Source organism: Caretta caretta, chromosome 5 (assembly GCF_965140235.1).
Source record: "Caretta caretta isolate rCarCar2 chromosome 5, rCarCar1.hap1, whole genome shotgun sequence".
NCBI lineage: Eukaryota > Metazoa > Chordata > Testudines > Cheloniidae > Caretta > Caretta caretta.
The window spans coordinates 83,607,318-83,632,626 of record NC_134210.1 but is presented as its reverse complement, the minus strand read 5'-3'; the positions used below and the strand labels follow the sequence as shown (position 1 = coordinate 83,632,626).

Below are 25,309 nucleotides of genomic sequence, written 5' to 3'. Positions count from 1 at the left end.
CACCCATAGTTCCAGCACCTGTGGCCATTAAGGTTAAACATAAATTAGATTAAGTGACACACATAAGTAAGGTCTGCAGATCAGGTTCTATAACTTGATTATAATTTGCCTCCTAATTAAGATGATAATTGACCCTCTCAGACCAAGATCCACATTTTTTCTTGTCATTTCACTTCTTTGTGAAAACCTGAATCAAAATTAATTTGGACATTTTTAAGTGTCACTGATAACTGGCAGCATTGTCATTTTCAGTCATTACTTGCATTTCCCTAACAAAAATGGGCTTTTACAAAATCATCCCATTTGACATAATATTTCTCTCTAAGGACTAGGTTATTTTGATCTACTTCACTTTTAAAAGATAAGTCAATTTAACAATAGGTTATAATAGGAAATTTAACAGGAAATTATAAATAAACTATGAACACTTGGTGGCCCAATCTTGCTGTCCTTACTCAGGCAGATCTCGCTTTGAAATCTATGGTAGTTTTGCTGCTGTAAGCTGTGCAGGACTGGGCTACAGAAAATTAATCATAATACATGCGGAAAGTTCAAAGAGCTACTTTCTGCATTTATTTCGTTATTGTGTATGCACTGTAAATTGGGGAAGAGTTACTAGGACAATGTGACTGCAACTGGCATTTGCATAATACTATATCCTCCTTTCTAGAATCTCTCCCTTTTCCAGGCTACTCAAAATGCTGCAGAAAAAATTATCTTCTCCCTCCACTCTGACCATGTTGCCCTCATCCCCTTCAAGGTTCTTCATCGCTTTCCTGTGTTTTTCTGCGTCAAACTTGTCATCTTCCCTTTCTGGTTCTACATAGCTCCACTGTGATAGCAGTGTCAGAACCACAGTAAGTACTGCAATGCATGACTATACTTTCATGGAAGACATTTCCTCCTCTATCTCAGCTTTCAGCTTGTGGGGGATATTATGTCTCTTCCTTCCCACACTCCATCCCTCCTTTTGAGGGGAAGGCGTGACGCAGCAGAGGGAACAGGAAGGAGCCGTCTGAGGCCCTGTCTACACTGTCAGCAGCATGCAGGGTATGTGTAGCTACCCACCACAATGAAAAGCAGGCTGTGTCCAGGCTGCGGTGTGTAGTTACACATTTGAGAAAGGCTCTGGCACAGGGGAGGAAGCGGAAATGTTCTGGCAACCTTTTCCCCAGTGCCTATCCCTGCCAGAGTCTTTCCCTACTGCTGGAGCCTTTCCCTGTGGTGATGGGGGAGGCAGTGCAGATGCGGGAGGCTCTGCTTGGCCGTATAGAGAGCCGTGTAGGGTGAAGGCCGTAAGGCTCAGTCATGTCTGTACTCTACTTGCCTAAGCAGTGCCTCATGGTCTACTAGACTGCTATTTATAGCTGTCCTAGGGGTGCACGTATTGTTGTACTCTACACACCACCATACGAGTAGACATAGCCTGAGACTGCTGCTTAGTGCAGCTCAGCGTTCTCTCCCCATTCCCCTGATCAATGATTGGCTGATCACCTGGGCAGAGGAAACCAGCTCTATCCCACAGCTCGATAGGCAGCTCTCCCCCCACTCACCTGCCCGCAGGCTCTGATTACAGAGGCCCAACCCCACTAGGCAGAGGGAGAGTTGGCTTCAAAGGACAGACTGAGTCCCACCCTCTACTCAGCTCCCTCTCCAACGCCCACCTGTCCAGGTGGTTCATGTAGGAGGAGGGGATGGAGCTGATGGGGACACAGTGAGGGCCTTGGGGGGATATAAAATTAGGCTGCAGCTGTAGGAGAGAGAGAGCTAGACTGGATGGGGACTTTAGGGTGGATGACACAGACTCAGAGATAGGGCTTGGATGGAGGATACGGGTTTAGAACAGCCTTCGGGAGGAAAGGTGGGGGGGACACAGGCTTGGAGAGGAAGTGGTGAATTTGGGGGAAGGGGCTTGGTGAAAGAGAGGGAGGGAAGACTGAGAGGGTGGTTGGTAGGGGAGGGAGGAGAAACTGGAAATTTGGAAAGAGGAGTGAGGAGGGGAAGATTTGGGGACAGACTGATATTCAGAGTCTTCCTGGTGCTGGGATGTAGTAGAAACAGAACAAATTGGGATCTTTGAGTTGGGAAGTGACAGGCTTATGGAATTATGAGGGTCTATGGGCTCGCCAGCCCCTCCCCCCACACCCAGTGCCAGCTGTGCTGGCACCACCTCTTCTTCGCTGCAGTATGCTGTTCTCAGCTTACATTAACGTAAGTGTTCCGTATAGCATAGAGATAGGGTTTCATCGTGGCCAATTTAAGAAAAGTCACTGAATTGTCATGGTAAAAAGGCAAAAGTCATGGAAATATAGTTACATATCAAAAGTCACATTTTTTGTTTGGTACCCAAAATAATTTCCCCCCATTTTTCATGCTAAGAAGACTCAGTGTGTCCATGGCAATAATAGGGGTTCATTTTAAACATAACTTTTGTAAGCCCAAGTTACAGCACAAAGATGTCACCAAAAGTTTGCTGGTCTTATCTTATCTTTCATGCTGAGACAGAGATCTCACTGAGCTCCTGCTGCCCTGCTAGCCTGTCTTGGGCACTCCCAGAACAACTAGGTATCATTAAGATACTTATTTAAGTGTTCAACATCCACTAATAAATTCACTTGCATTCAGATCCCAAAATATCAAAGGTCATATATATTGAAAAACAAAACAAAAACAGCAATATATATAACTCTAGGACTCCCAAGCCTGTGCTAATAAAAGTTCAGCTTTAGCTACCTATACAGTATACTCTACATGTGCAGAAAATTCTAAAACAAACCTAGATAAAAACATAAACTTGACCAGTAAGTATCCTACTGTCACTAAAGCAAACGGAAGTTTGGCGATTGATTTCAATAGGTTCAGGAGGTGAGTAACAGTGTATTGGTTTAAGGGACATACAGATTTGTTTTCTTTAGAATTTTTTAAAATCTATTTTCCATTTAGATTTAGAATTAAACAAAAAAAGCAAGCTGTTTTGAATAAATGCTACCGCTGCTAAATTCAGCCAGTAGCCCCTACTAATATTTCAGCATATGTGATACTCCAGTGGGTATGCTCTCCTGCATTCATGTCATACCCCTCACAATGGTTACAGTATGTTCAAAGGGTGATTTAAGGATAGAGTAGCAGCCTTTTCTGTGAATTTCCTTTTCTTGGCTGGTTGAAGCAGAAATCTGAACCTTATTTTTAGTTTGGTTTGTTTTTTGAATTTATAGGCATAATTGCTTTTAGCAGCAGTAGCTCTAATTGTAGCAATTAGCCATGTCACTTTTTCATCTTAAAAATATCCAGCTGATAGTGTGGAAAGAAAGTATGAAAGAAATAATAAGATGAAAAGTACTGTATGCTTCTCATGATGACACACTCTTCATTTATACTTCCAATAAACAAAGAGGCAGCAGGATAGATTCTGTTTTTAAGCTTCCAATGTGAATCTGAAAGAAACAAGAACATAAGGAAGGGTGGAAACCAATTAAGCCCCTACCAGCCCAACAAATCTGCCATTCTTTGGCTGAACATAAACTTACCTTCCTGTTTGGTAACAGACAATCTCATAATCAAATCCTTCTCCAGATGCAAATCCAGACACTTGGATAATTTAGTGATGAGAGATCTAGAGTGGGCAATAAAAATAAATAAATGAAATAAAATAGCTCCTCAACTCATTGATACAACTTGTTTCCCATGGCTTTTTTAATAATTAATTTCATTAATATATATTAGTGTAGCTGATCAGCTTATTGATTCTAGAATCTTCTGTTGACTAAACACAATACTGGTGTAGCTGATGGAAAATAAAATGCCCAAAGAAATAATTTCAATGTCCAAAGTGATTTCTACATTTTCTGGAAATCTGAAGATATCCTGCCACTGAAACCCAGCAGAAAATTCCACATTCTATCTAATGCCCCACCATGCCCCATACTTCGTAAAACTGGCAGTTCCTGATGAAGATAAATAGTTTGAAATGTCAAACTAGAGTCTACATCATTAAATAGTAAATTGGGCAGGGATAGAGCAAGATGACAGGCTTTAGTACTCCTCCATCACTTCTTTTTTCCCCAGGCTCCTTCATCCTGCAAGAGTATATTCCAGCTTCTGTGTAGTCACAGCAAGTGCCTTTTTTGCTCAACACCAACCCAGAATCCTTTGCAGCAACTTACAGTCGTGCTTTAAACAGACCCTGGGAGTCTAACTGAAATAGCTCCAGTAGAAATTTGTCTTTTGAGCAATCACATAATGTATGTAACAGTAAGTTATATAGAACCAGGAAGCAGGGACAAAGGTCAGAACTGGAGTCAGAGTCCAAATGCCAAAGGCAAGGGTCAAGATAGAGCTGGAATCAAGAATCAGAACCAAGGATCAGAACCAGAGTCAGAATCCACATGCCAGGGCCAAGGGTCAAGACAGAATCCGAGTCTGGAATCAGAGCCGAGGGTCAGAACCAGATTACCAGAAGTTAAGAAAGGCAAGACGTGGGCTGGGTCTGAGGCAGGAGCAAGGCTGGGACAGGATGGGAACAAGGCTGGGTGCAGGGTAGGATTTGGGCTGCAGTTGTGGAGGGGCAGAACAGGAGCAGGGGTGTGTGTGGCAAAAGCAATGAGCACAGAGATGCAGAGTGTCCATAGGCATGTGCATTGAGCAGCCAGCGAGCTACTGCTGCTGCTGAGCTTAAGAACAAGCCCTGCTAGCTTCATGAGCCAGTCAAGCAGGGTGGTCCATCAAACAGCCTAGCTGTCTCATTAGGATGACATTGGTGTATTGAGCAGGCACAGCTGCGGGGCCTTACTCCTGACAGTTAGAGTCTTGTGCCTCTAGCTTGCTAATTCAAATCCAGGCCAGGTAACCATATTTTCTCACCATTGGATAGCTTATTCTATTTTATGTGAAAAAGGGTGGTGATAATTTCAGACCAATTCCTGGTGACTGGGATGAACTCTGGACACATTGAACTCAATGGGAGTTTTGCCTTTGACTTCAATAGAGCCAGGATTTCACCCCAGATATCCATAGCACAAGAACTATTACAAGTAGTATCCTTGCTGGCAGTCTCAAGAGAGAATTTCTTCCCCCCCGGAGACAATCTCATGAGGTATGATATGAGCTATATTGGCTGGATATTATTGGGAAAGTGGGGTGAGAGAGGAGTGGGGGTACACTGGTGTAGCCATAATTTACCTGTTCTGTAGTTATATACGGAAGGCTTTGGCTGCCAATCTGGTAGCTTTCAGGGAATGCCATATTCAGACACTAAAATGTAAAAAAGAAAAAAAAAAAGCAGAAGACATATTTGTGTGAGAGAGCTCGTTAACACAGAAGTCTTACCAAGTGATTTTCTCTAGATACTCATTTCAAAGAAAATGAAGCCTGGTAAAAATACCTGAAGTGACACAGTAAAGGTTTTAAATGTGTTGTAGGTTTGCAGATGGTTAACAGGGAAGTATAATCAAGTACTTGTAAATGTTCCAGACTTTCTTTTCTTAACAAATTGGCAGTACTAGCAAATGTGTGTATGATATTTTTGGACTGTTTTAAGTACACCCATTTCTTCATATAGTGTAGAACAAACAGCTGTAATTGTCCAATGCTCTGGAAAGCATTTTAGACGTATAGTATGAAGCCTCTGAGCATACCCTATTATTATTTTTCTCCTACTGTGTTTATTTCAAATGTCACACTTGGTGATGGATTCTTAAGTCAAAGTATTGACAGCTTGTCTTCAAAAAGGGTTAGCACTTGACAACATACTGACAAACATTTTTCCCTCTAAAATGCCTTTAAAAAAACAAGCAAACAAAAAAACCAACCCCCATCCCCCCTTTTTTTTTTGTAATATTCAAATGATTTTCTTTTAGCACAAAAGGTTAGGATGAATGGTGACATCTCCTTCATTTGAACCTAAATTAATGGCTTAGATTAGCATTTGCCTAGCAACTGAAATATGTGTATTACTCTCACATGTAGTCAAAATAGAAATGGTTTCCTTTTAATTTTTATAGAAGGTTTTAAGGACATTTCCTGGCCTTTTGTGAATCTAAAGCATTCTCAGGCATATTTGCAGTTTTGACAAATGTTATTTATAAAACTACATGCAATTTTAATCAAAGGAGGAGATGCAATCACCCAGGACCCGAATTATCTTTGAATGGCAAAGTTAATGACAAAGATAAATTTTATTTGTGATTATATTTTTCTTTAGCATTTTGTAGACATCTCCTAATTGTAAACAAGCAGTCAGCTGCTAAGGAAGATCTTCCCCCTTTGCACCTATAATTTAAAGTCTTCAAGCCTAATTCTCGGTACCTCTGAATATTTTATAGTCTTTTGCACCATTTGGCTTTGGTAGTGTTTTACACCAACTTTGCACCACTATAAATAATGCAGGCTAATGGAAAACTGGGATTAGAAGGTACTAATACCACTATATTATTGTAAAAAGAAAAGGAGTACTTGTGGCACCTTAGAGACTAACCAATTTATTTGAGCATAAGCTTTCGTGAGCTACAGCTCACTTCATAGCTCACGAAAGCTCATGCTCAAATAACTTGGTTAGTCTCTACGGTGCCACAAGTACTCCTTTTCTTTTTGCGAATACAGACTAACACGGCTGTTACTCTGAAACCTATATTATTGTAAGTGGCTCATTTATTGTTTGTTTTTGTTTAGTTATAATTTATTATTCATTTTTGGAAAAGTTGGCTTTAAAACAGTTTATACCACAGTATGCCCTCCAACTGCAAAACGAGATTGGTCCACTAATCAACAGTCTATAATTACTACAAAGAAAATGCACTGCAAGCATCACTCCAGGTAAAAACAGCCTGTGTAATGAGAAACTACATGAGAAACTGCGCTCACAGAAAATATCCAGATGACCCATCTGTTCCACATCTTATAGAGAAATATTTAAGTAAGAAGGCAGGGTAGAGAGAACATTTCTGGGCAATTACAACAAATCTCCGATGGTGTTGTAAACCATGAGAGTAAAATCCAAACAGCTCAGAAATGTGCTACCTGGAGAGTCTTATTGCTGTTATAAAATTGACTTTATGCATAAAAATAAGGAAAGCAGTCAGAGTTAAAGCTGTGCATTTAGGGGATATTATACAAATGAATGTGACATCACCAACAGCCAATCATCACTACCAGTGAAGAGCTATAAAGCCATTTCACACTTTCCTGAATGTCCTTACATACAGAATAGTATACAGTTAATAAAAAGTTCTAAAAATGTGTAAGACATACAAAAAGCAAAACAAACTTTTTCATTAAGAGTGTCCTGGATTGTTATAATAAGAGGCAGAATAAGCCAGTAGACAAATTTTCATTAAAGATGGCTAAAACTAGCCATCTTTTCATTAAAGATGGCTAAAACTACTAGAGGTAGTCACGGTTATAGCAAAAACTAAAGCCAGGGTGATTGGGCTTCCAAGACCCAAGTATGGGTTTATGTGGCTTTGGTGGAGATTGAACCTGGACCCTTCAGCATCATAAACACAGGCCTTTCCCACTTGACCTAAAGAAATTATATTTGAGCATATTTCTCTGATTTTACTCCATCTCTAATTTCCATATATACAGAAGGAAGTAATACATCTGGTCCACATTTTGCAAAGAAATAATTTTAGTACTGCCCTGGTTTGAGACTGTATTATATAGAATACTTTCTTTTATGCTTTAAATGCAAATTAGCAACACATTTCTTTAGAGGCTTTCATCATTTCAGTTCAAGATAACTGATGCAATATTGCAAGGCTAAGGGATCTATAGACTCATCTCAATGCAAGGGGATTAATATACATAACCTATTAGCACATTGTGACCCATGAACCCCTCAGCTGGCAAACCCCAACTGGCAAAAGTGTTACAAGAATATCCTGATCCTGGTATGTACATTCTGGTTCACCGAAGACTGTCATTTGAGATCTTAAATGAAAGCCAGGATTATGCTGGTCATTGTTGTGAAATGTATGTACAGATATCATCTAAAAAGTTATGGATGTATCCTGAAAATGTGTTTTAAAATCTGTGTCAAAGCAGAACTGACAAACATATTTTCTGTCAGACAAGAGATGTCCATTCACCTGTTGGTATATAAATTAATCATTATAAGCCAACAAGCAACTGCACATCTACCTATGAAGTCAACAGGGGGATGTGAAATCAACAGGGAATAAACAGGACTTAGGAAAACTAAATGACAGGGCAGTTTTACTGTCCCCAAGGACGAATTTTGGGACTATAAGTAGAAGGCAAGGAAGCCACCATTTATCTTGCACCTAGGAAGTAACTGGGCAATGCAATTACATTCATAAAAAATGGGATCTCAACCAGGCTTGGTTGAAATGTTGCAAGGTACAGTTGGGGTTAGATAAACTTTAGAAAAGAGTTTAGCCTGTTAGACTAAGTTTAGTCTCTAGAAATTGTTATGATATTGTTTTATATGTAACCCTTTTGTTTCTATTATTCATTCTATCACTTGAATTTTGAACCCTTGATAATAAATGCATTGTTTTCACTATAAATATACCACAATGCTTTGGTATTACACAAGGAGCTTATCCTGTGTTGACTCATTCAAGCTGGTGTGTACACTGTGGCCTTGGGGACATCAGACCTGGTATTACTATGAGTTTTCAATGGATAAGGGGCTGGACACAACAGGGGAACACTTCAAAGGGCCTCAGGGACTGCAGTACACCTATTGTTAACCTGCAAGACAAAGTAAGGGCTGGTATAGCCCAGAGACAATTGTTTGTAACAGGCTGGTGGTGTCAGGGAGCTGACATCTAGTTAAGCACAAGCAACTGTCCTTCTCTGCATCTGCTTGCCTCCCTCTCGGCGGCGGCAAGTGAGATAACAAGGTGACGCAGTCCCAGGTACCCCAATAACTCTTGCACACTGATAAAAGAACATATTTGTGTTTATCTTCTGTATCTATATTAAAAGTGTAATTATTAGTATCAGGAGATACCAAATGCTGTTAAGATTGTCTTTTTTTGCTTGTTGGATTGTTTGCAGAGTGTTTGTAGAGTATCTGCTGTGCAATGAGTTTAGAATATGGTCAGCTTAGTGCTGTAAGGTATCTGATTTCTGATTTTATAGCTGTGAAATGAGCTCTGTGTCAATTTGCTGTTGCACGATACAGGATAATGCCATGATTTACACTGGTATAACTGACAACAGAATGTAGTTTTGTATTTCTGATTTGTGAACTAAATTAGATTTCAAGATGTCTTAATTAGTGATGGGTGAATCAGTTTAGATAAAATTAGAATGAATCTGAAGCTTCAGTCAAAACAGAACAAACCTCTTTATTGAAGGTTCGCAATAGCTTAATTACCACTTCCTGAATTCTATGCACTTTTATATATCTGATTTCAGGTGGGATCAGAAGTGAAGATACCAAAATATAGAAAGAAAGGATGAGCTCATGCTATTTACAATTGAACTGAAGCCCAGAAGTAGTAAGACTCTCAAGAGAAAGTCTGTTCTTTGATTTCCAGAACAATTTCTACACCAAATAGTGCAGCTAAGTATCTAAACTTTTAGGTGCTTATCTAAACTAAACCTCCTTGGAGATCTTGCAAGTTACTGAATTCCTCTGTACCTCAACTTCCCCATCAGTAAAATTGGGCTAATGATACTGACCTACCTTTGGAAAGTATTTTGAGATCTATGGATGGAAAGGGATATTTAAATGTAAAGTTACTATCTTTATTATGATGTCCTTTTATTTTTTTTTTACTACAGAATTTTGAATTTCAATTTTTACTGCTTTGCAGACTGTTCTGCCCTCAAGGCAAGAACACTCCCAAGAGCAAGGATCTGTGCTGCTACGAGTTGAAGGAGAGCTGAGCTTTCTCAGTATTTGGGGTGTTTTGATCCAAGGTTTCAGGTCACACCATTCTCTAGTATGAAGTTACACTAAAAGGAAAAGGATTATTTTTTCAGTACTGTGAGATCAGATTGTTGAGGAAAAAGGAAACATGGAGACAAGGAAGGCACTAAAACAACTCATAGAAGGGTAGGTAGTATAATTCCGTCAATAAGCTCTCTCCACTGAGAAGGTACATAAATACTTCTGATGATGAGATGGCTGATGTTCATATTAAGACCAAATAACTGTATGTACAAGGACAATTGTCATAAATATAAAGGGAAGGGGAAACCCCTTTAAAATCCCTCCTGGCCAGAGAAAAAAATCCTCTCACCTGTAAAGGGTTAAGAAGCTAAAGGTAACCTCACTGGCACCTGACCAAAATGACCAATGAGGAGACAAGATACTTTCAAAAGCAGGGAGGAGGGAGAGAAACAAAGGGCCTGTGTGTCTGTCTATATGCTGGTTTCTGCCGGGGATAGACCAGGAATGGAGTCTTAGAACTTTTAGTAAGTAATCTAGCTAGGTATGTGTTAGATTATGATTTCTTAAAATGGCTGAGAAAAGAATTGTGCTGAATAGAATAACTATTTCTGTCTGTGAATCTTTTTTGTAACTTAAGGTTTTGCCTAGAGGGGTTCTCTATGTTCTCTATGTTTCTATGTCTCTATCTGAATCTAATTACCCTGTAAGGTATCTACCATCCTGATTTTACAGGGCGGATTTCTTTATTTCTATTTACTTCTATTTCTATTAAAAGTCTTCTTGCAAGAAAACTGAATGCTTTTTCATTGTTCTCAGATCCAAGGGTTTGGGTCTGTGGTCACCTATGCAAATTGGTGAGGCTTTTTATCCAACATTTCCCTGGAAAGGGGGGGGTGCAAGTATTGGGAGGATTGTTCATTGTTCTTAAGATCCAAGGGTCTGGGTCTGTAGTCACCTAGGCAAATTGGTGAGGCTTTTTACCAAACTTTGTCCAGAAAGTGGGGTGAAAGGTTTTGGGAAGTATTTTGGGGGGAAAGACGTGTCCAAACAGCTCTTCCCCAGTAACCAGTATTAGTTTGGTGGTGGTAGCGGCCAATCCAAGGACAAAGGGTGGAATATTTTGTACCTTGGGGAAGTTTTGACCTAAGCTGGTAAAGATAAGCTTAGGAGGTTTTTCATGCAGGTCCCCACATCGTACCCTAGCGTTCAGAGTGGGGAAGGAACCTTGACAACAATCATTGTCCCCTCTTCCTTGTGATGCACCAATTTATTTTTAAATAACAGCAATGAAGCGTCTCTTGCCAAAATTGCTTTTTGTCCCCGGCAAATTTAAGAGGAACTAAAACATTGTAAGGTTATCTCCTATTCTTTACTTTGTGAGCAGGCGACAAGGCAAAGTTCAATGACTTAATTTTGTATGTAAATTTCTGTTACAGAAGGTAGCTTTATTTCCTCTCACATAATCACTCTGTCTGGAATAAAAGAAGAATATATGTTGAAAACACTGAAAGGTGCTGAATAGCCCTTTTGTCCTGGTCAGTTTTGTCAAGATTTTTTACACTTGATGGCAGCCCTTCATTACAAATAAATATTGAGATCATAACACTCATTTACCTCTCTGAGGAGATTTTGTTTACTACTTCTGCTAGAGGACCTTAAACCAAGGTTACAAGAGTTAAAAGGATTATTCTGAGTATTGAGTTGGGTTATTCAACTCTCTTCAGGTCCTAAAAATAACTCTGGCTTCATTTGGAAATGTGACCACCACCTGCCTCAGTAAGACATTGTACTGCAGACCTGACTGCCTGAATGTCCTCCTTGTTAAATTTTCTCTACAGGAAATATAACTTTCCGGCAGTGTAATACAAACAATAAAGTGCAAGCTATGCCATGACTGATATTCCAGTCATTAAAAAAAATATGCTGCAATGTAATTAAAAGAAAGTGCTTGGAGGCTAATTTTGACAGAATTTTCCTTATTAAAGTGAAAGGGGCTGAGGAGTCTGTAGCAGTGAAGGCAACTTGTGTACTATGTATTCCTGTCATCCTTTGTCCTTCCCATTCCAAGTTACGTGCTTCAACCCTTTACTTCAAGATGATGGTATTTCTACTGGATGCTCTAGATCTACTGAATGTTAAACATATTATTTCTCTTCATCTGCACTTGCCGGGGTTTGGGGTTTTTTTTTACAACACAGAGCATACATTCCATGCAATAACAAATACATAAGGCTCCTTTGCAATATTTCTGTCAAAACATAAAAGAACACAGATACATCTAATTAGTTTGAAAATTAGGGCTCTTATCACAATTTCTTTCCATTGTTACCAACAAGAAGTTTAGATATGCAATGTTTGTCTACATAAAATGCTTAATTTCCACAGCAGGAAAAGGCTTATTGCAAATTTGTCTAACTGCCAGGATGTATCAACGATATTCTGAATATACAAAGTTAAAGATTGAGGGTCAAATTCTATTTAACATTGAACTTGAGAAAGAGGCAGAGTTGGAAAAAAGTTTCCCCGAAAAGCAGCATATTCCATAACTCTCCATTACAGGGAGTCCTGCAACTTTCTTTGAAGTGACTAGTTATAGGCCACTGTTGGAGACAGGTTATCAGACTAGAAGAAGTCCGATCCTGTATGGCAATTCCTATCATACTATGTATCAGTGCAACTGAGAGACAAATGTGGCCCCAGAATTATAATAATATAGATTTAGCATATGAACCCATAACATGCAAAGAAATTCTGAATTAGTTAAAAACTGGTCTTATACAAGAAGTATCTGTGAACATGGTCATGTTACTCCATATCTGCTTCACTCTGTTGTGCCTAGGGATTGCAACTTTTACCTGTATCTGTCAAAGGGGCTTCAAAACGATTGATGGGATTATTGTAAAACAGTAATCCATGGACACTTGGGTGTCATATTTTTTCCAACCTCAGGTTTAAGGGCAGTAGACGAACCTCCAAAATGGTAGCACCAATTAGTAACTCAGGCAACTCCCTGAAATATTTTAATGTTAAAATAAGATGCTTTGGTCTGAATTTACTCTCCTCAGAAATATATGAGGGCAGCAAATATATATACATATATATGAATGCTGATATTCAAGAAAAAAACATTTCAATTTATTTATAGAAGTTTCTATAGAAAACAAGTCCACAATCTAATACAATTAGAAACAGCTCAGATATGACACCTTACGCAACAGGAGAACACACATGTAGTAAAAATATTCTACAGAAATATTTTACAGGTAGACATTAGGCAGTACAATGTAGAAATCAGGCTGTCTTCATGCATAGACGTTATTTTTCATTTAAGCAGCTGTTAAAACATTCTATTTTCAAAATAGCAAGAAAGCAACACTCCATGTAAATTAATAATAATAATAAAAAAACTATAAAAAGGTTATGTTCTGAACTAGCTAGAGGAATAACTTGGATGTATTTAAAACCAGAGAAAGTGTTCTTGGATGCTCTAGAATTAAAAATTAATAAAAAGATTTATATTGAAAAGAAAAAACAGTTTAAGCCACAAGCGCACTCAGTTGTATTCCAGTCTTGATTTCAAGATTTTAACCTGAGTTGCCTGGTTGTGAATTAAAACATCTGAGTTATCTTATGAAAATGAAGAGGTTATAAAAATTACTGGCAAGACTTTAATCTCTTCACTGCATGACTCTTTTGCATAGCTCTGTGCTGCTGTTTTAAATGGATGTCCAATTAAAATCAAAAGAGCATCGGGACGTTCTGAGTAGATCAGACAGCACAGGAGGAACACTGCTGCCGTACATGACTGGTATGTTCACAGGAACAGTGGAGTGCTCAGTGGTAAAGAACCCAATCCTGCTCCCATTGAAATCAATATAAAACTCCTAGTAACTTCAATGGGAATTAGTTCTGGCTCAAAGGGACTAGGGAACTGAGCCAGGCCCTGATACTGCAACGCACTCAAGCATGTGCTTAATTTGCAGACATATTCTCTCCTGTGTTCAAGCATCTCTAAGTGTTGGCTGAAGCATCCCCCTGCTCTCTGACTTATTACTTTAATGTAACCAAATGCTGGATATCAGAACGTGAAAGGCACTTGCTGACAGGATCCATTGACTAGGACAACCAGACGAATGACTGACAGACACGTGAGATAGGTTTAAATGGCAGCAAGAAACTGTATTAATTATACTTGTGGAGGGCACCACATGGCCCACCCCAGCTCTCCTGTACTAGGCTTTTAATTGTTTGCAGTGCAGTGCAGGTTACATGGCTTTTATCACAAACCAGACAACAACTGGGAGTAGACTCTCCCCCAGTCTACCCCACTGACTCACTTCTCTTGTGAAATCTCCTGCTTCCTTTGTAAGGGGGGAAGGATTGGAGAGACAGAGGCCACCCACCCTGTGAGTGCAATGCCCAGCTGCACAATCCCAACTCTCATTTACTTCTGGGAGCTGGCCCTTCTAGCCTGGCCACAAGTTGCAGCAAGTCAGCAATCATTACAGCATTACATGAACTTCGAATCCTAATGCTTCTAACCAAACTGTGCTACTAGGAGGCTGTGAGAAAAGTGAAAAACCCACTAGGCTACACATGCCAGTTCTGCTCAATGGGAAAAATTCCTTCCTGACCCCCTAAAAACAGGCAGACATACAGCATCGTAAGCTGCAGAGCTCCTAATCTACAACTAAGGAATGGAAGGGCAGGACAGTTAACTGAAGAGGCATTTGCAAAGTCCGGGCTTAGCTCAAATAGGTAAAGGGGGAAAGTGGCAGCCAATCAACTGGCCCCCACCCCCATGCAATGGCTGAGCAGAGAACTGAAGAGTAGGGTTGAGGGGACAGCCTCTCTTCCTGTCACACTTGTGTAGGACGTCTCTCATTTCCCGCTGTCCAGTCAATGTTCCTCCCACACTAAAGGCAGTAAGAGCGTACTGTACAGCTATCAGTGATTAACTAAATTGAAACAGGAGCAGGGGCTCTCAGTGTGTCAGGTAGAGGAGTGGGGGGCTCTCTGTATGCTGTTAGCAACACCAGCCACGGAGGAGCTTTGAGCATAGGAAGGGGGCCCTCTGACAGGGGAAAAGCTGATGAGTCTTTACTTAGTAAGGCACTGTTATTACAATGAGTTAACTCTGGTAGTGGTATTAGTGGAGGATCTTAATCCTTAGTTCTCCTTAAATTAACTGGCAACCAAGGCAACTACAGCTTTATAGGGCTGATGAATCATTACAAGGACTCCGAGAAATCAGGCATGAGGTTATTGGTTAATGAAAATAAAAGGACTCTGACTACACTTGTTCATCAATCCCCATAATTTAAACCTATCAAATTTATGGTTGGTTACTGTGGCCAAGGACTACAGTACAGCAATGTTATACTATACTGCGTTTTTAGTGTGAGTTCTTTACTTCACTATGCACGAAAAATGTGTGGGAGAACAGGCAAAAGATAAGACTCTTGACAGAATGGAGAACTGTGCTCATTAACAGGTCCCTGCTCCCCCACTTGCTTTGTCACAGTTGTCAAATCATCTAAAATTATCGAGATGCGTTCAATCTGCCTTTTTACATTAGACTGCCTCTAGTTTTCCACTTGTTCTTTCATCAATGTCTCTTAATTACTATAATTTTAGTTCTGCAGTGGTTTTGCTAAACTAGTGCAGTATCTCTCCTTAATATTTTCATTTCATTGAATTGAATGTGATGGTGACAGCATGGTAAAAAAGCGACATTAATCGAAGGGGAAAAGATAACAGCAACAACAAACAGCTAGATACCCATTAGGATGCTGCGTGCTTTCATTGCAGTGTTTACTGGAGACTGGTCTTCAGGCAATAGTAAAGGTGGGGTGTTGGCCAGCATTTGAGGGTGTGAAGGCATGCAAAGTTGGTTATTCATTGTGTGTTTGCATTTTCATTTGACTTGGTTGCGTGTTTCACTGTGGTCCACTAAATAGCTCTGTGTCCAAAGTATTCCTGCCTATGCCTGAAGTTCTGGATGGTGAATTGAGCACTAGTAATTCAGGCAGTTTGCAGGGGTGGGGTTCTCAATTCCTGCCCTAAAGTATAGTGAACCAAGGGCAAAAAGGGTAATCTATCACTGAGTACAATTGGAAATAAAGTGAAACCTGCTCATAGACTTTAAGGTCAGAAGGGACCATCGTGATCATCTAGTCTGACCTCCTGCACATCGCAGGCCACAGAACCTCATCCATCCACTCCTGAAATAGACCTCTATCCTCTGAGTTACTGAAGTCCTCAAATCACTTCAAGTTACAGAGATTCCACCAGCTACCCTAGATTAAACCTGCTCTAAGGATCACTTCCAATAGACATCCCTCATTCTGAAGTGAGTATCTCCAAAGTTGCCACTTAGTTTGACCTTTATCTAAAGACCACATTTACGTAGGCTATGTCTATACTAGAGACCTTACAGCGGCACAGCTGTACCGCTGCAGCTGCACCACTATAAGGTCTCCTGTGTAGCCACTCTGTGCTGACGGGAGAGAGCTCTCCCATCAGCATAATTAAACCACTCCCCAGTGAGCGGTGGCAGCTATGTCGGTGGGTGAGCATCTCCCGCTGACATAGTGCCGTCCACACCTGCACATCTATTGGTGAAACTTATGTCGATCGGGTGGGGGAAGAGGGTCACACCCCTGGCTGACAAAGGTTTTACTAACAAAAGTGCTAGTGTAGACATAGCCTTAGGCAGCTGATTGTTTAAGGCAACTGGTTTTTGCTGGCCCATTAAGACTGATTTCATTTTATTGAAACTCACTTTCATTCCCTCATCAAAGATAAAAGAGGGTGAGTGGAAAGTTTTGATATAAGGCAATTAATTGCTTTGAAGCCAGTGGAGAGGCAGTTAAAGTGGGAGATCCATACAGCAATAGGGATAAATCTCTTTTAGGCAGACACAGTGAGCAGTTTTCTGGGACATACCCATTTAACCTTTGAATTCTGTAGCTATAATATATGCTTCTAAACCCAGAACCATTCAGTTAAACTTTGAGTTGTATGGGGATTTAGCTGCAGAACTCATTCACTTTAATGGGAACTGCACTGCTAAAATCCATGCATTAGTTCGAAAAATATACGGGTATGTGCTCAGTTAATTCCTGCATTCCTCTTGTGATTTAAGATCCCTAGAGAGTGAGGCACTTGTATGTGCTAGAAGAGAATTTGGGTTATAAACAGCAAAATAACTGAAATTGCTGTTATATTAATTAATGGAAACTCATGCAAGGGAGTATGTCCAATTTTCAAGGATTAAGAGCAATAATCTCTCCCAAACTGGTCATATTATAGTCTCAAATCAGTATGAATGTTTAGATATTGTAGAAATTTCACAGTGAAGCATAAAAGACTAATTAACAGGACTTGTGACATTAAATGAAAACAGCTCTACAACACTAGCCAAATGTTTTGTTTCAGTGGATTTCTTGCTGAATGGGCCATATCAAGTACTTTTATATCAGATATTCTGCAGTACAAATTTTGCAGGCTGCTTTCTCTGTCTGTTTGCATGGAGATCACCATTGTAAATACGATTGCAATCCAACACATTTAGCACTAAATTATGTGCTCAAACTAACGCCACTTTGAACACAGTAGACTAGACAGTAAGGAAATGCAAATGAGAAGGGTCAGACCTTCGGGTCCTGAACTCCCAGCATCTGGTTACTCAATGCATCAAAGTGCAACATGATAAATTTATTCTTGGATCCACTGCTGGTCTGGATTTTCTTTAGATTTCTTTGGGTTTTGCTTTGGATTTTCTTCTTAGTTTTGACTTCCACATCATATACCAGCGTGCCAAACAAGATGCCAATAAGAACATCTCATCAAGGTAAGGGTTTGTTTTATTTTTAACAAATATGCTTTCCCTTGTCAAAAATGAGTACTGTCCATGAATTACAGTCTTTTAATAAAAGTTAAGGAATCTGCCTTATCTGAAATAGAGTGTGTGTTATTAAGCAGCTGAAGGTTATTCAGTCCAGACAGATATCCTCAGCAAACCACGACTGTTAATTGAAATTGATAATGCTGAAACTTGGGAAGGTTTTCACAGGGACAATGGTGATAATGTTTAATGGCATCTTATTTCTATGAAAGGCTCTTGATCTTACTGTTTTTAATGGGTTGTCGAGTTACATTGATTAAACTTTGATTAAACTTAGACCTTCAAACTTATTGTTCCTATGATCAGAAATGTGTTAGTTGACATGGCTAGTGACAGTTGATTCTTTTTGGCTTCGAGACAAATAGATATCCTCTGACAGTAGGAATTGGTGAAAAATACACAGTAGTGAGGAACTCAGCATTCATTTTCAGATGTGACAGTAGAGAAGGTACAGTCTATTCTTTAGACATGTTCATAGCTGGGTAAGTTCCCAAAGCTCAGGGGCTTTTAAATCTGAGTGTTTTGTTTGGACCCCTCTCTACTATTCTCTTAGGAGCATGTTTTGCTCAGGTAATACCTCACCTTTTTTTTCCAGGATAAACACTGAACCTCTCATTGCATTTGCTTATATTTCTCCAGTCATGTTTTATTTTTATAGTTTATTTTCCGCTTTGTCCCATTTTGTCCCATTTTCCTTTTTCTCCTCAGCACCCATAGTTCACTGACACGCCAAAGGCTTGAGAACTGAGACACAGTCTAGCTGCTTTGTGCCATTCATCCTCAGCAAAGTGGCCCTAAAATTGGCATATACAATAACTGGAGAGTGTCCTCCATGGAGGAGGGATACTTGGATGGCATAGAATCTCCATTGTTGCCTGCTATGCCACCCCCTCCCTGAAGGTTTATATAGCTGTGCATCCACTCTATCACAGTGATCCAGAAGTCCCTGGCTGCCATAATTGCCATGTGGCGGTGTCAAGGTTCCTTCCCCACTCTGAACTCTAGGGTACAGATGTGGGGACCTGCATGAAAGACCCCCTAAGCTTATTTTTACCAGCTTAGGTTAAAAACTTCCCCAAGGTACAAACTTTGCCTTGTCCTTGAACCCTATGCTGCCACCACCAAGCGTCTTAAATAAACAACAGGGAAAGAGCCCACTTGGAGACGTTTTCCCCCCAAAATATCCCCCCAAGCCCTACACCCCCTTTCCTGGGGAAGGCTTGATAAAAATCCTCACCAATTTGTACAGGTGAACACAGACCCAAACCCTTGGATCTTAAGAACAATGAAAAAGCAATCAGGTTCTTAAAAGAGGAATTTTAATTAAAGAAAAGGTAAAAGAATCACCTGTGTAAAATCAGGATGGTAAATACCTTACAGGGTAATCAGATTCAAAACATAGAGAATCCCTTCAGGCAAAACCTTAAGTTATAAAAAGACACAAAAACAGGAATATACATTCCATCCAGCACAGCTTATCTTACCAGCCATTAAACAAAAGGAAATCTAATGCATTTCTAGCTAGATTACTTACTAACTAACAAAAGTTCTGAGACTGCATTCCTGATCTGTTCCTGGCAAAAGCATCACACAGACAGACCCCCACCCTTGGATTTGAAAGTATCTTGTCTCCTCATTGGTCATTTTGGTCAGGTGCCAGCAAGGTTCTCTTAGCTTCTTAACCCTTTACAGGTGAAAGGGTTTTGCCTCTGGCCAGGAGGGATTTTATAGCACTGTATACAGAAAGGTGGTTACCCTTCCCTTTATTTTTATGACAGATGGTGCAAGTAACAGCAACAAGTAGGCTGCTCTAATTTGGACCAGGGCACCATACACATATGATGGCCTTAAGATCAGGGAAATAAAAAAGGTTTCAGAGTAACAGCCATGTTAGTCTGTATTCGCAACAGAACCGCTAACCCAGGAACCTATCCTTGCAACAAAGCCCGTTGCCAACTGTGCCCACATATCTATTCAGGGGACACCATCACAGGGCCTAATAACATCAGCCACACTATCAGAGGCTCGTTCACCTGCACATCCACCAATGTGATATATGCCATCATGTGCCAGCAATGCCCCTCTGCCATGTACATTGGTCAAACTGGAAGTCTCTACGTAAAAGAGTAAATGGACACAAATCAGATGTCAAGAAATATTCATAACCAGTCGGAGAACACTTCAATCTCTCTGATCACGCGATTACAGACATGAAAGTCGCTATTTTACAACAAAAAAACTTCAAATCCAGACTCCAGCGAGAAACTGCTGAATTGGAATTCATTTGCAAATCGGATACAATTAACTCAGGCTTGAATAGAGACTGGGAGTGGCTTAGTCATTATGCAAGGTAGCCTATTTCCTCTTGTTTTTTCCTACCCCCCCCCCGAGACGTTCTTGTTAAACCCTGGATTTGTGCTGGAAATGGCCCACCTTGATTATCATACACAATGTAAGGAGAGTGGTCACTTTGGATAAGCTATTACCAGCAGGAGAGTGAGTTTGTGTGTGTGTGTGCGGGGGTTGAGAAAATCTGGATTTGTGTTGGAAATGGCCCACCTTGATTATCATACACATTGTAAGGAGAGTGATCACTTTAGATAAGCTATTACCAGCAGGAGAGTGGGATGGGAGGAGGTATTTTTCATGCTTTGTGTGTATATAATAAGATCTTCTACACTTTCCACAGTATGCATCCGATGAAGCGAGCTGTAGCTCACAAAAGCTTATGCTCAAATAAATTGGTTAGTCTCTAAGGTGCCACAAGTACTCCTTTTCTTTTTGGAAATAAAAAAGGTATCCTTGTGTACTTTGCCCTTCAGCTGTACCAAGTGCTCCTTGCATCTGACCATTAACTTTCCATGCTACAGGCTGATGGTGACTTTTTTGCTGAGGCAGAATGGAGAACACAGCCTTGGTGCTAACTCCTAGTATGAGATTTTTAGATAAGGATATATGGATTAATAATAGGGCTGATTCTCCATCCTGTCCCAGCTACACTCAGCTCAGGAACTAAGTCAAGGACAGGTGTAGTTTACACCATCTATTTGTCTTCCTATAATTCTGGAGCTGTCTGGGGGCTTGTCCAGCTCACAGCATAAATTACAGTAGTTTTGGGGCTGCTCTAATTTATGCTCAGTTGCCTAATTTCCTCTGGGGTCTTGCAAAAACTGAGAATGTCCAGACACTCCCTGTACTACTAGCTTCAAAGGCAGGTTGTACGGCATGCTATGCTGATTCTACACCTGCCAAGGAAGTGCCAAGCTAGGGATATTACCCATCAGGCAAATTCAGTGTTTTTAGAGCCCATTTACATGGCAGAAATAGCAAAAAGCACCTAAAGGGTAAAAGGGAATTGGACTTGATGATTGAAAAAAGGTGATTTCAACATGACATATGCTGTGAAGTCGTTCCCCCTCTCCCCGCCCCCCCAATAAAAACAAATCCTTTCTGATGCAGCAGGACTTTTGGTGCCTCATGATATCTCTCAGGCTTTCAGTACCATTTTGTCCAATATTCCTAATTTGCACTGGTCACCTGATCATTTTCAAACAGATGATCTCTGTCAGGTCTAATGTTCTTTCTCAAATGAAGGACTTCCATGAGTCAGAACAACAAAGATGCTGCAGAGCCTTTGGGACAATTTAGAATAGTGTTCATGTTTCAAATAATGTCTTGTGTAACTTTAATCTGTCAACTAATGTCGTCCAAATGACATTCATCCTTTATTCAATTCCCTTTCCTGGCAAAATTAGGTTTTCATGAAAAACTCCCTGCAGAAATCTTGAAAAATCTTACATCAAAGCTTTCTTGTCTGCGAAAGGGCCATGAAATAATAACAGCAATTCCTTCTGTCTTACTCTTGAAGTAAGGACAGCTGAAGAGACAAGTATGAATAACTTGTATAGCTGAATGTAAGTTTTACCAATTTCAAAAAAATCCTCCCTAGCAGTTAAGTTAATAAAATTCTGGATATATTGCGTCATAAAACAATATCCTTCCTGTAGAGCATACTCTGCTGCAAACTTTCTTAGAGTTAGTCTGATTTATTAATGTTTTATTGTGGCAAAAAAGCAGCAAATCACCCCTAATAGCGCAATGATGTAACTAAATAGAGTAAATACACCCAGTTCATAAGGACTGTGGTTCACTTTTGTAGGAATGGAAGGAGGTGTTGGAAACATCATTTGGTTCAGTGGGTCTGGGAGCTCTATAGGCCAGAAGAGAGAGAGGGCGGAGAGAACAGCACTGAGCATTGTTTGGTTCAGAAGTGACCTGATGTGCCAATGAGATGGCAGAAAAGGGCTTTCACAAATCACATCTGATTTTAAAAATGAAAGATTTAAACAAGCTATATGGAATGATGGTGAAAGGAAGAAGAGCCAATGATCATTTGTAAATAGTAGTCAAAGTTGGTGCAAGGGCCAAATTTTCTTTCATTAAACATTTTATTTAAGAGAATCTCTCAAGGAGAAAAGCAAAAGAAATAGAAGTCCGCATCCTGAGCTCAGGTGAAAGTTGTTCTGGTAAACCCTAAGGTGAAGTGCACCAGGATAAGTAGGAGGCAAAAGGGGTTGGTCACAATTTTGGCCTTTAGTGGTTCTTTTCTTTTTTTGAAACACCTAGTTCCAGATGCATTCATTTAAGACACAAAATCAGTATTTTTGCTGCACTGTAGCTATAGCAGTGAATTTTGCACGTTACTACAAATCACAGTTTACAGTTTGCCGTTCCAGCATAAACACCATTGTCAGTTGCTTTTTATTATAGGGTATGTAAAGACACTTTTATGCTGACTTCTAACAGATGCTACATTATTAGAAGTAACCCGAAGCCTTTCACAAAACTGTCATTTCTCTCCCATTCTCACTGTGAAAATGCCATGAGCAATAATCTCCTAATTGGTTAGATGGCAAGAATTCTTGCCATACTGTTCTGTGGGTGAGTTTATTTTGATTGCCTTGTGAGAATTCATTTTGGCATCCATTTGTCAGCAAATAACCACCCAGTTTAGCATGTCTAAGATTAAAAAACCCCAAATAAATAAATTAATTAAAAATTGAAAAAAAAAATCAGTTGAGCAATAATTGAGGAAGTTCTAAAATTCCTTCCATTCATTTTCTGAAGAAGAAATGTCAATGCCTAAAATTAGATTATGGATACATTACCGGCGAAACACTGAATTCTGTTATAATATATACTAAAGTATGTATATTTGTGGAGACACAGTTCCCACTGGTGTAAATGGCACATTCTTGTGTAAATTTCTATTCAGGCAATATAAGACCTTGGTGCTGTGTATCATACATTGCAGGAACCAAATACAGCAAGACAAAAGCAACACAAGCTTCATTCCACATACATCTGACAACATTTTGAAAGATTAAGTATCTTAAGCAACCGTGCAAGGGACCAGCAAATTTTGATGTCTAATAGTGGAGAACCTTAATTAAAGGTTGTACAAAACTGCAATGGACATTTTTTATCACTGTAGACAGGAGTTTGCTTAGTTTATATTTACAGCTACTTTATTTCAGCAGATGCTATCCATTACATGTGACATCTCAGGAAATACTTGTACCCAGTGATGAGCTGCCAAAATCTTAACGACCGGTTCCCTCCTCACCCCACGAGGGGGTCGTGGCCCACCCCCGCCCCCCGGGACTCCTGCCCCATCCAACCCCCCACATTCCTTGATGCCCCCCACCCCTCCCGGGACCCCTGCCCCATCCATCCCCCTCCCCCGACTGTCTCCAGAACTGAGCTGGAGGGTCTCGTGGGCCACCATAGTGGGTGCCCACCCTGCCCCTAAGAGCCAGAGGGACCTGCTGGGGGGCGAGTTGGGAAGTCCTGGCATTGCTTACCTGGGGCGGCTCCCAGGAAGCATGCGGCAGGTCCCTTGGGCTCATAGGGGCAGGGTAGCGTAGCTGGCGGGGGAGCAGGGGGAGTGGCCGCTCTCCCCACTGATCACATCAAAAGTGGTGCCTCAGGCACCTACTCTGTGGGTGCTCTGGGGCTGGAGCACCCACGGGGAAAATTTGGTGGGTGCAGAGCAGCCACCAGCAGCTCCCCACCCCTCCCTTCCCCGCGCCCAGCCCCAGCTCACCTCTGCTCCACTTCTGCCTCCTTCCCTGAACGCACTGCCCCACTCTGCTTCTCCGCCCACCCCCCACTTCCTGCGAATCAGCTGTTCGCGCAGGAAGCCTGGGGGTGGGGGGCTGAAAAGCAGGCGGCGGCTTCGCCCTCAGGCCCAGGGAGGCGGAGGTGAGCTGGGGCAGGGAGCAGTTCCCCTGCACCCCCCGGGTTACCTGCTGCAGCACGGGCTGCCCTCCTTGCGCCCCCCCGCCCCAGCTGACCTCCCCTCCACCTCCACCTCCACTTCCCTGGGCCTGAGTGCGAAGCTGCCGCTTGCTTCTCAGCCCTCCCAGGCTTCCCGCACGAACAGCTGATTTGTGGGAAGCCGGGGGCGGGGTGGCGGAGAAGCAGAGCGGGGCGGCGCGTTCAGGGGAGGAGGTGGAGGCGGAGCTGGAGCGGAGGTGAGGTGAGGTGAGCTGGGGCCGGGTGTGGGGCGGGGAGCTGCTGGTGGGTGCTCTGCACCCACCAAATTTTCCCCGTGGGTGCTCCAGCCCCGGAGCACCCCGTTCTAAAAGGATTTCTAAATTTAACAACCAGTTCTAGCGAACTGGTGCGAACTGGCTCCAGCTCACCACTGCTTGTACCGCTGTGTGCCACTATGATATGTACCACTAGCTTTGGCAGCTTGTGTTCAATATGTTGGTAACCTCAGTTCAGTTCTTAGTAGACAGGTGTCCACTTCATAAAACTACCACCACAAATGGTTTTCTTAGTAGTACAAACAAAACGGCCAGGGATTGACTGGGTATGTGTCACAGAGCTGGTCAAGCTCTCCATTGCGGGACTCTCACCAGGGTGCTGGGTAGGCTCTGAGCACTCTCTCTTTCTTGGCTTCTCGGCTCATTCCCGGGGTACAGACTTTTCCATGATGCAGCTCCCGTACACCCCAAGACCAGTGCTGTATCCCCCAAAACTCCCCAGCAGGTTAAGCACATCCTCCTCAGAGCTCAACCCTTGTGGGTGCTCTAGTTTACAGTTAAGCCTGGGTCACTCCTCTCACTCCTACCCAAGCTCCTTTTCTCCCCGGTACCCCCTCAACATCTCATTTTTTAAAAGCCAGTTCTAAAACCTCTTTCTTTGTTCTCCTTCCTGCTGGGGAAACAACACTGCTTCCAGCCCTCTCCCTGCAAAGCAGATAAAGAAAAGCAGTTTTGCCTGGGTTGCAGCCATCTCATTGTTCGGCTAGGCCAGGCTATTCAATTGCTGCTGATCCTTAACGACTGTCCCATTCAGGGGCAAATAACTCAGGTGCCCCAAACGCAAAAACTATGATGTAAAAATACAACAAAAGACAGCCATAAAGGCATAAACATAGAGAAAGTTCATAATATCAAACAGAACTCTTAAGTTGTACGCTGACAGATTCCCCCATATTATCACATTGTGCAACCTGGACAACC

At 41.3% G+C, this 25,309-nt stretch overlaps 1 long non-coding RNA gene across 1 annotated transcript in view; it reads right to left on the bottom strand.

The window, feature by feature from the left end:
• Positions 1 to 25,309, bottom strand: part of LOC125637192 (uncharacterized) — a 58,551-nt gene that overhangs the window by 18,598 nt on the left and 14,644 nt on the right. Inside the window, exons 4-6 of the long non-coding RNA XR_012668305.1 lie at positions 5,179 to 5,250; positions 3,528 to 3,613; positions 3,341 to 3,434 (exon numbers count right to left, since the gene is read on the bottom strand). This is a non-coding gene — a long non-coding RNA (uncharacterized LOC125637192). The remainder of the gene's footprint in view (positions 1 to 3,340; positions 3,435 to 3,527; positions 3,614 to 5,178; positions 5,251 to 25,309) is intronic.